The sequence below is a fragment of the Triticum dicoccoides genome, chromosome 7B (genome assembly GCF_002162155.2).
Source record: "Triticum dicoccoides isolate Atlit2015 ecotype Zavitan chromosome 7B, WEW_v2.0, whole genome shotgun sequence".
Lineage (NCBI taxonomy): Eukaryota > Viridiplantae > Streptophyta > Magnoliopsida > Poales > Poaceae > Triticum > Triticum dicoccoides.
The window spans coordinates 164,904,084-164,915,094 of NC_041393.1; the positions used below are offsets into that span (position 1 = coordinate 164,904,084).

The 11,011-nt window shown below is 56.2% G+C and overlaps 1 pseudogene; it reads left to right on the forward strand.

Moving 5' to 3' along the window:
* The window catches only part of LOC119340632, a 22,120-nt pseudogene extending 11,546 nt beyond the window's left edge, over positions 1-10,574 (forward strand).
* Positions 10,575-11,011: the final 437 nt, after the last annotated feature.

An 11,011-nucleotide genomic window follows, 5' to 3' on the forward strand; every position in this document is an offset into this window, starting at 1 on the left:
CTCCCTCCGGCGGGAGGAGCTCCGGCGCGAGCTCCGGGAGCTTCGGGACGACCGCCGCTCCCCCTCCCGCCGTGATGACCGCTCCCCCTCCCGGTCACCGCGGGCGTCGTCGGGGGACTGGCGCGCCCGCCGGCGCTCCCCGTCGCCGTCCCGTCGTCGGGAACGCTCCCCGTCCCCCTCCCGTCCGGCCCGGGTCGGCTCGCCTCGCCCGCGGGACGGTATCCTCCCCACCCTGGACACTCGCCGCTACGTCCCTCCGCACGCGGCCTCCACTGGGGCTGCGGCCCCGGCTCCGGCTCATGGTGGTGGCACCTCCCGCGGCCGTCCTGGGCCGCCAAGAAGAAGAAGCGCCGGGGTGTCCGCCTCACTCCGGCCGTGCCACCCCCCGCGGGTCCGGGAGCCTCCTCCGCTCCGGGCCCCGTCTCCGATCTCCCTCGTCCCCCATGCTTCAACTGTGGGGTGAGGGGGCATTCTCAGGTTGCTTGCGTCAACCCCCAGTGCTGCTACCTCTGCAAGGATCCCGGCCACCCCGCCATTCTGTGCCCGGATAGACCGGTGGTTTCAGAGCTCATGATGTATGGGCATGGGATCGAGGGGTTGGGCTTCTTCCACCTCGAGGTCCCGGACGCCCCTCCTCCGTCGCCCTCCCTTCAGGCGATTGTCACGGTCGTTGATGGGGTGGCGTCCCCAGAGATGATCGAGGCTGAGCTCAACCACCTCTACCGCCACCAGTGGGACTGGGTGGTCACCCCCACAGCCGGTCACATCTTCTCCGTCGTCTTCCTCGACTCCGTCAGCTTCGGCTACGCAACGCGTAGTGGCCGGATCACTCTCGCGCTCAACCAGCTGGTTGTCGAGATATCCGAGCCAGTACTCAACGCTCAGGCCATGGCTGTCCTCGACACCGCCTGGATCCTCATCTCCGGTCTCCCCGATATTGCGCGGTCCGAGCTCGTCATCCGCCAGATGTCTCGCCTCTTGGGCAAGGTGGTGGTGGTCGACGAGCTCTCATTGCGCAAGGAGGAGGAGGTGCGGGTCAAGGTCAAGTGCCTCGACTCCTCCAAGCTGCGCACTTCGGTCCGGGTCTTCTTCAACGACCAGGGCTTCAACCTCAGGATCGCCCCCGAGCCTCCCAACCACGTTGGGCGTCCCCGCTTCCTCGACGTCGGCCCCCCTGGTGACAACCCGGGGGCCGGCGGAGACTACCACGGCCGCCACCGCTCTCGTTCTCACCGCTCGGATGAGGCGGGGGCGTCCGAGGACTCCCGCTCCCCATCCCCCTCGCCCCCCTCCGTCTGCGGGGGGCAAGGGCCGCCTCTCGCCCCCCGGTGGATTGCCCGCCGATCTCTGACGTGTCGCCATCCGAGGGGAGCGACATCTCCAGTGTGGGCCTGGTGGTCTGCCCGGCCTCCTCCCCGCGCTCCCCCACCTCGTCCCCGCCACCTGTGCTGGCCATGGTCGGCCTGCTCGGCGGCCTGCTCTCCGACTCTTCGGCGGCGCCCGCGGGTGGGGGGACGCCTCCTGTGGTTGTCCCCCCCACTCCGGCTTCGCCTCCCCCCGTCGCCGTCTCCTCCTCGCAGCCTGACGCTCCTCCGGCCCCGTCGTCTCCACGGGCTCCCTCGGAGGCCTGCTCTCCGGCCCCCAGTGCGCCTCCTCCCCCTTTGGCCGTACCATCACCCCTGGCCCAGATCTTCCTCGGCTGTGCTGGGTCGGGACTGCTGCCCTCCCCTCCGTCGTCTCCTGGGGCGGGGGCGGCCCGGATCATCACGCCTCTGGCGGCCCAGCCCCCCCTCCCCGCTCTGCCGCCTACTCCCGTCGCAGTCGGTCGGCCTCCTCCCCGGTGGTGGCCTCCCGCCGGAGTGCTCGGCTGGACGTTGCCCACCCTGCGGGCAGCCCGGCGCTGCCCATCCCCGAGCGGGCGGAGCTCCGCGCTACCGCCCGTAACCTGGAGCCAGGTACGCCCTCCATTCCCCCCTCTGCTTCGTCTTGTTCTTTCTCTGCGCTTGAGTCTGTTCCGCTGGGTCATCTCGCCAAAGTGGCCTCCGACTCTGCGATCATTTTCCGAGGGGAAGTTGGCCCCCCTCTCGCCCAGATCGCGGCCATCAGAGCCCGTGAGGTTCTCGATGGGAAACTTGCGGAGGCCCGGGTGGCCCTCCTCGTTCCCCCAGCCGCCTCTATGTCTGGGGGATCTTCCTCTCCGCCTCGGCCGCAGCCGACGGCCCCTCCTCCCTCGGTGGCCGTGCCGGAGATTCGGGGACGCACCCGCTCCCGCACGGCGGCCCTTCGTGCGCTTAGCGCTTCCTGTGTTCTGGGGTCAAGCAGCCCCCCAATGGCTCCTTAATGCGGGCCCTCTTCTGGAACATCCGCGGCTTCGGCCATGATGGCCGCCGCCGCCAGTTAGTGGAATACATGCGAGATGAGCACATCGACATCGTGGTTGTGCAAGAGACCATGCGTCGCGATTTTGTGCTCCCTGAGCTTGACCGGCTGAGCTCTCACCTCTTTGCGTGGCACTGGCTCCCTTCTAGTGGGAGCGCGGGCCACTCGGGTGGCATCCTTTTAGGTGTGAAGGATGCCACCTTTGAGGTGGGCAGCATGGATAGGGGTGAATTCTTCGCCAGCATGGAGCTTTTCGAGAGGTCGCTCAACTTCAAGTGGGAGATCATCATTGTCTATGGACCGGCCGATCATAGTAGGTCGGCCTCCTTCTTGGAGGAGCTCCACCGGAAAATCTCGGCCGCCTCCCTCCTCGTGGTTGTCGGGGGCGACTTCAACCTGCTGCGTGTTGCGGAGGACAAGAACAATGGCAATGTTTGCTTTGCCCGGATGGACATGTTTAACGACTTCATTGCCGACCTCGCCCTCCGGGAGATTGATCGGGTTGGGGCCCGTTTTACTTGGACCAACCGACAAGCCTCCCCGACCCTGTCCGTCTTGGACAGGGTCCTAGTTTCCTCGGAATGGGACCTCCGATGCCCCCTAGCCTCTCTTCGCGCCATCACCCGGATTGGTTCCGACCACGTCCCCTTGCTCCTCTCCTCCGCGGACGAGCATCCGCCGATCCCCCCTCGGTTCCGGTTTGAGACCTTCTGGCTTTCCCAGGCCGGGTTTACCGACGCCGTCTGTGCTCGGTGGATCGAGGCTCGGGCCCACCCCCACCCTCACCCCCCTTCTGCTATTGACGTGTGGCACTTCTGTGCGAAGCGTGGCCGGCAATTTATGAAGGGCTGGGGGGCCAACCTGGGCCGTGACGCCAGGGAGCGTAAGAAGGCGTTGCTCACCGCTATCCAGGCCCTCGACTTTCGGGCTGACGCGGTGGGTCTCTCCCCGGACGAGTGGCTCTCCCGCTATGACCTCGAAGACCAGCTCTCCGTGATTTACACCGATGAGGAAGCCTATTGGCGCCTTCGGGGCGCTCAGCGTTGGGTCCTGAAGGGTGACGCGAATACGGCTTACTTCCAGGCGATTGCCAACGGGCGCCGTAGACGCAACACCATTCCCTGCCTTTGGGATGGGGTAACCCTCCTCCAGGACCCCCGGGACATCCGCTCCCATGTCGACGGCTTCTATCGTTCCCTCTTCTCTCCCGCTCCTCGGAGCGGCATCTCCCTCGCCCCTGATTATTGGGCCCGCGCCCAACTTGTCTCTGACGCAGAGAACGCGTCCCTGACGGCCCCCTTCTCTGAGCAGGAGGTCTGGGAGGCCATCAAGGGTATGAACTCCTCCTCTGCTCCGGGCCCGGACGGTCTTCCGGTCATTTTCTTCCAGACCTTCTGGAACGTGATTAAACCAGAGGTCATGGCCATCTTTGATGAATTCTTCATGGGATCTATTGACCTAGGCCGCCTCAACTTCAGGACCATCTCCCTCATCCCCAAGGTCCCTGGGGCGACTGACATCCGCCAGTTCCGCCCGATTACGGTCATTAACGTGATCTTCCGGATCCTGGCCAAGGGGTACGCCAATAGGGTGACCCTGCTTGCAGATCGGATTACCCACCCTAACCAATCAGCCTTCATTAAGGGTCGGTACATCCTGGATGGTGTCCTGGTGCTTCATGAGGTTCTTCATGAGGTCCGGGTCAAGCGCCTGAAGGCGGTCTTTTTGAAGATCGATTTTCACAAAGCCTATGATACGGTTAGCTGGTCCTTCCTTAGGGAAGTCCTTCTTCGGAAGGGCTTTGACGACCGGTGGATCACGAGAGTCATGCAAATGGTCTCTTGCGGTCGCACGGCGGTCAGCATCAACGGCGAGATCGGTCCCTTCTTCCCTACCCTATGTGGGGTGCGCCAAGGCGACCCCTTCTCCCCGTTCCTCTTCAATATGGTCGTGGACGCTTTGGCCTCCATTCTTGATAAGGCTAAAGCCGCGGGCCACATCCGAGGTATTACCCCCCACCTCTCTGGGGGCTCGGGAATCTCCATCCTCCAGTATGCTGACGACACGATCATCATGGTCGAAGGCTCGGAGATGGACATCACCAACCTCAAGTTCCTCCTTCTTTGCTTCCAACAGATGTCGGGCCTCAAGATTAACTTCGATAAGAGCGATGTTATGGTGATGGGATATTCCCCCGCTGAGTCTGTGGCCATTGCCAACAGACTTAATTGCCGCCTGGGCTCTTTCCCCACTACCTACCTTGGGACGCCCATTAGTGACTCGCGCCTCTCTGTCGCAGACCTACGCCCCTCCGTGACCAAGCTCCAGACCAGATGCGAGCCCTGGCAGGGGAGGTGGCTTTCCAAGGCGGCCAGGACTATCCTTATCAACTCCTCCCTCTCCAGCCTCCTCTTGTTTCTTATGAGTTTCTACAGCCTCCATGAATCTCTCCATAAGGAGATCGCCAAAATCCAGTCCCGATTCTACTGGGCTGGCGAGCATGGCCAGCAGAAGTATCACATGGTCAGCTGGCCTGACATCTGCAAGCCCAGGGAGCAGGGTGGATTGGGCATCATGTGCTCTAAACGGATGAATATTGCCCTTCTATCCCGGTGGCTGTGGCGTATCACGCAGGGTCATGGTGGCCTCTGGCTGGACATTATCCGGAATAAGTACCTGCGTGGTCAACCCCTTGCCTTTTGCCAGAAATCGGGAGGTTCTCAGTTCTGGCAGTCCCTCGTCCAACTTCTTCCGGTGCTCCGCATTGGTACCTCTATCTCGGTGGGGTCCGGCCTCTCGACGCTCTTCTGGTTTGATCGCTGGGCCGGCGACTCTCCCTTTGCGGCCTGCTTCCCCACCCTCTTCTCTATCGCTGTCGACCCCATGATCTCTGTTGATAGGGCCCTTCTTGACTTAGGGCGCCTCGCTTTCCGTCGGCCATTTGGGCCGGCGGAATCCGCCGCCTGGCGTGAGTTGCTTGATTGCGTTGCTCTGCATGAGCCGGTGGTGGATGGGGATTAGGATCTTGTGCGCTGGCACCTGGAGCCGTCGGGCCAGTTCTCTACCAAATCGCTATACTTGGCCATTGCCCCCTCATCCGCTCCCCTCCCCCTATCGATGGTGTGGTCCGTCCGCGTCCCCCTGAAGATTCGCATCTTCATGTGGCAGTGGATCCGTGGACGGATCCCGTCCGGTGTGGAGGTCCGCAAGCGTAATGGCCCGGGCACTGGTATCTGCCCCCTCTGTGCTGTTCCCGAGGACTCCAACCACATCTTCTTCGCCTGCGTCTCCGCCCGGTTCCTCTGGAGCTGCTTTCTCGAGATTGTCGGTGGGAGTTGGTGCCACACCAATTTCCCGGACTTTTTTGCTGAACTCCAATTGTCCCCTTCGTCCTCCCGCCACATTAGGTGGCTCGAGGTTGGGGTCCTTGCCTGGACGCTTTGGACCGTTCGCAATAAGCTAGTGATCCAGCGTACTCCTCTTCGTCGCGCTACTGATGCTCTCTACAAATTCTCGGGTTTCTTGCAGCTTTGGCGGCCGCTTAGCCGCCCCCTGGATCGGGACGCCATCTCTGCCTTCATCGCCGATCTCCGCTCGATGGCCGTCCGCCTGTCGCCCCCGCCGCCGCCGCCTCCGCCGGAGCCTGACTAGATCGCCTGCACTGGGCAGGCTTTGTTTTTTCTCTTTCTTCTGGGCTTGTTGAGCTGTGCCCTCAGCAGAACCTTAATACTTTGTTGTGGTACTTGGGTGGTGTGTGTGTGTGTGGACCTGTTGTGGTTGTATGTCTTGTGGCGGTTTGCTTTATTTATAAAGCGGGGCGAAAGCCTTTTTCGGTAAACCAACATAAGGCAAACTGGCATTGTTCTATCCTTACTAATTGCAGTGCATTAGTAAGAAAACTAAAACGGTCCCTTGCACAAGTGAAGTAGCAGGCTTCCTTGCACCAGATAAAGAATGAATTCAAAAGATTATGTGGACTGAATTATTTTAGAAACTGAAAATAATGTTACCAAAGTTGGGAATCCAAATATTCAGCTACAGCAGAGGACTTGCGGGCATGTGTTTTGACGAAAAAGGGTTTCCCCCCGCTTTATAGATAAAGCACCATCACCACCACATTCGAGTAAGAAGATACAAACGCACTCCACCACCACACTCAACGCACACACCCAAGGCGAGATACAAAGGTGCCGAGCACCGAAAACACCACCCCAACGACGACTAAGCACCCTAATGATAAGCCGAAGACCACCATGAAGATGAACAATCAACCGAGGAGCGGTGAGACGGACATGGACGGAGCGGGGACTCCAAGACGATGCCTTCATGAAGGATACGACCGTAGAAAGCCGTCATCATCTGATCCTGAAGATCAAGTTTTCACCAGGAGTGACACGCAGGAAGTGGGAGCACCACGACGGAGCCTGCAGGGAGGGGAACGACGTCCACGGACTCCGCCTCCGTCGGCCAATATCGGGACTGGGCAAGTGGTGAACCCCGGTGCTCCTACCCCTCCGTCGCAACCCCGCTCCGCCAACCACCCGCAACCATGCCGCCCAAGCGACCGTGGCTGCCCGCCCGCACCCGAGCTGCGCGGTCAGCCCACGACCAACGCGCCTCCCGCTGCCAGAGCCGCCACCCTGCCTCCAGACCACCTCGATGACCACCAAAGGCCGAGACTAAACAAATCCGCACCCCAACCGCCTCCGAGACCGCCGGCCAACCCCCTCTGCCTCGAGCAACGCCGGAACCAAGAACACGCGAGGATGGGGAAGGGGGAGGGGGAGGAGTGGCCCACGGCCACGACCGGCAACCACCTTAGGCCGGCGATAGGCAGCTCAGCAGCGGAGCCCCCGTCCCTCCAACCAGCTCCCCGCCTCGAAACCACCAGTTTTGCCCCACCCAGCCATTGGCCCGGCCCTGCGCGAGACCACGGCAGCGGCCCGTCGCCGGAGCAGAGGAAGCAGAGCCCTCGCCGCCACGTCCATGGATGGCCATTAGAGAAGTCTCCCGCATTGTACGACGCCGACCACCTGCAAGGGCCCGACCAGGCAGCGGCGCACGCATCCACCCGCTGCCACGCCGCCTCCCTGCCCATGAGCCATGGCAGTGGAGGCCGACCGCGACCCAGGTCGCCCGCGACCCGCGGCTCCAGAGGCGGATCTGGGTGCGCCGCCGCGATGCAGCCGCCCGCCACCACCGGCCTCTAGCCCGCACCACCTCCGTGCTGCCCGTCGCATCGCCGTCATGCACCATCGCCGGCCCACTCCGGAGTGCCACTGAGCTGCCGCGCCCAGCGCCGAGCGCCGCATCCGGCCTGAGGAATCCGGCCCACGCCGTATCCCCCGTGCGCGGAGACGAGAGAGCCCCGCCGCCGCCCGCGATGAGCGGGCTTCGGCCGCTCGCGCCCCCCGGCGGCGGCGAGGGAGGAGGGAATGGAGGAGGGAGGGACTGGCAGCGGCGCTAGGGTTAGGCCCCCCGGACGCCCGCGGGAGCGTCGCGGGAGGAAGGGGACCTGCGGACATGTGTTTTGCCTACAGAAATCATTAGTCAGTTGCATTCTTATGCGAATTTTTGTCCCATTAATGGTTTTTTCACCGTTTGCAGTTGTGGTGTTCTTTCTCTTTCTACTACCATCAGCTATCGTACGGAATACTCTGTGTTGTGATCACCTTTCAACAGCGAACCGTTTTTTGGTACCAGTATAATTCATTAACTCTTCCTCAGCATGAAGTTTTGCAACTAAACTTGAAATAGTTTTGTAGAAGGCTATTTTTGTGTTCCTTGAAGAGTTTCCAATTTAATTGCCTCATGTTTAAATAACTATGACTTATTTTTCTAGCTGCTCTGTCCACACACACACACACACACACACACACACACACACACACACACACGCACACACAACCCATTGGCACTCGTAGCGCGTGCTCCCCACATGGGTTGAGCCGCAGGCTGTGCACCACATTCCGTAGGTTTTCTAGACTTAGTTACAATGCCACATGTCGTCTTAACCCGCCGTCAAGTTTTTGAAAAAAGAACAACCCCGTCCTTGAAAGTATTATGTATTTTTTCCTCTTTTATTTGTATATAATATCTTAACCTGACTAGCTTGTGCCAAGTTCACTTAACTAGTCTTGAAAATGAGGATGTTGGAGCCAATGCAGCTCAGATGTGAATATGGGTGGTCTGTTATGACTGAGATCTATCGTTCTTTTGCATTTCTACATGCATGCTTCCAATCCTATAAAGAACCTATCGTTTTTTTTACGCTTTAGAATTTGTGATTTAGGTGTACAGAAGGCCCTGAATCCTCTGCCTTTCTTTTTGAAAAATTACAATTTTATTTTATTTTCCTAGAGCACTCATTCTGTGAACACAAGGGATAAACTTCTCTGCAAGCTTTTTAAACCATTTTGATGACTTGGTGAAATCTCTACCAGAGCATCTCTTATAGTAGCACCCATACATCTGCTTTTTCTCATGATATCTATCTGATAAAGTTTCAAAGGAGTTGGAATGTTTAGTACTACTACCTTTCATATTTCTCTTGCTTGAGTATGCATGTTCTTATCTAATAAAATTCTCTTTCAAAGCAGTCTTTCACCTTTAACGTGTCTTGTGACTGGGAAGGCTCGTGGTCCTTCTGGGTTGCTCAACATTGAGTTTTTTTTCTATCCTTTTGTGTTCCACCACCTTCTATCCATCATTTAAAGCTTCAACATTTACTTCAGTCTTCTTAAGATCACCTTTCTATGTTATGATGATACCTTCTTCACCAGGCTTCCTGTTTTTTTTGCGTATCGTCTACATATGGTTCACATTCTTCCTCACCTTAGCAGCTCAAATTGAATGATCAACTTCGTTCTTTTCGCCAGTCCCCCATGACCTTAGCAGGAGCAGATTTGGATTTGGCATGAGTAGGTTTTGGGCACAGTGTTTTATCAGAACAAGAGTAGAAAGCATTCTTAGAGCAAAATATTTTCACCACTCTTATAAATTTTAAAGCTTTCTTAGATTCTTGTTTGAGTAACTTTTTCCTTCTTACCACCATTTCTTTATCATTTGCATTGTTTTTCAATTTACAGGTTGGTATATTGCACGTGCGGAAAGGTCGCAAAGATCCGAGGCGCAGACGCACTTTAAGTCTGAGATTAAATGTAGCAGAAGGCGTAGAGGCGTTCACAAGTGGTATGCATCCTTTCAACTAGTATGAGGCTTCTAGTAAAAGGCATATGGATTTGGGGCTCGGGCCAATAGGGTTGTACTCCCTCTGTAAACTAATATAAGAGCGTTTATATCACTACTCCCTCCGTCCGCGAATAAGTGTACATCTAGCTTTTGTCTTAAGTCAAAGTTTTAATACTTTGACCACCTTTCTAGGAAAGAGTAAAAGCATTTATGGCACCAAATTAGTATCACTAGATTCGTTTTGAAATGTACTTTCATAATATATCAATTTGATGTCATATATGTTATTACTATTTTCTATAAAGTTGGTCAAAATTTTAAAACTTTGACTTAGAACAAAAGTTAGATGTACACTTATTCGCGGACGGAGGGAGTACTTTATAGTGATCTAAACGCTCTTATATTAGTTTACAGGGGGAGTATGTTTTATGTTTGTATATCCGAATGTGTGTTTCCCTCCGTTCATTTCTATGTGAGATAGATGTTTTAACAATGAAATTCCACTTTCCAGGTACTTTAACTGTCGAAGTATGAGATACTTGTCAGTGCAAGAGAGTGCGCCTAGTTGATTTGATGAATATGGTGGGATAGGCATTTTAACTTTCCCCCCCTCTAGGTGCTTAATATATTATTATATGAAACAAAGATTGATCATATATCTGCTTTTTTATTGCAGAAGAAAAGCGGCACCACTAGTCAACGAATTGGAATCCGTGACTTGCCTAGAGTGCAACTGTCTGGATGAACGCTTGTACAGTAGGTAGTTTATTCATGCAGGGAGTAGCAAGGAGACCAGGGTGCTGCTGTGACACTGGTTGTGGCCTAGGTAATTGGTTTCAGGGCTGTTGGTCAGAGTCAAAATTTATGGCAACTTTGTTCTGGGGCTACCATTATAGGCATTCGTTGATGACGGTTTCAGGGAGACGTGCTTGTGTTGCATGAGCTGATTTGCTGACATAAACAAATGATCAGCGTTTTTCTTGTATTATTAATGGTTGGTTTTACAAGCATTTGTTGTCTTCTCTTAGTTAAAATTATGATTTCCCAGATGTGCTGCCTAGAGCATCTCCAAAAGCAGACCCAAAAAATGAGCACAATACCTAAAAATTAAACAGTTTTTTTTGGCCCAAAATTCCAATAGCAGACTTACCGATCATTTTATCTTCTAGTAACCTAAGGGCAACTCCAACCGTCTAACGCATTTTGTCCGTTTGGGTCTGCGAGGGCAAAAACCACGGCCCAACATGATGACCCATTTTGTGAAACGGTTAGTTTTGTGTTTGCCCTGATGCAAATCTGCCTCAAATTTAGGCCACGTTTCGTGTCCACACTGATACGAGATAGACGTGTCACACTTCTGCTTCTTGTTCGGCCTGGACCCGCGCGTTGGCCACCCAACCACATCCGATTTTTTGTTAGAAAAGACCACATACGTTTCTGG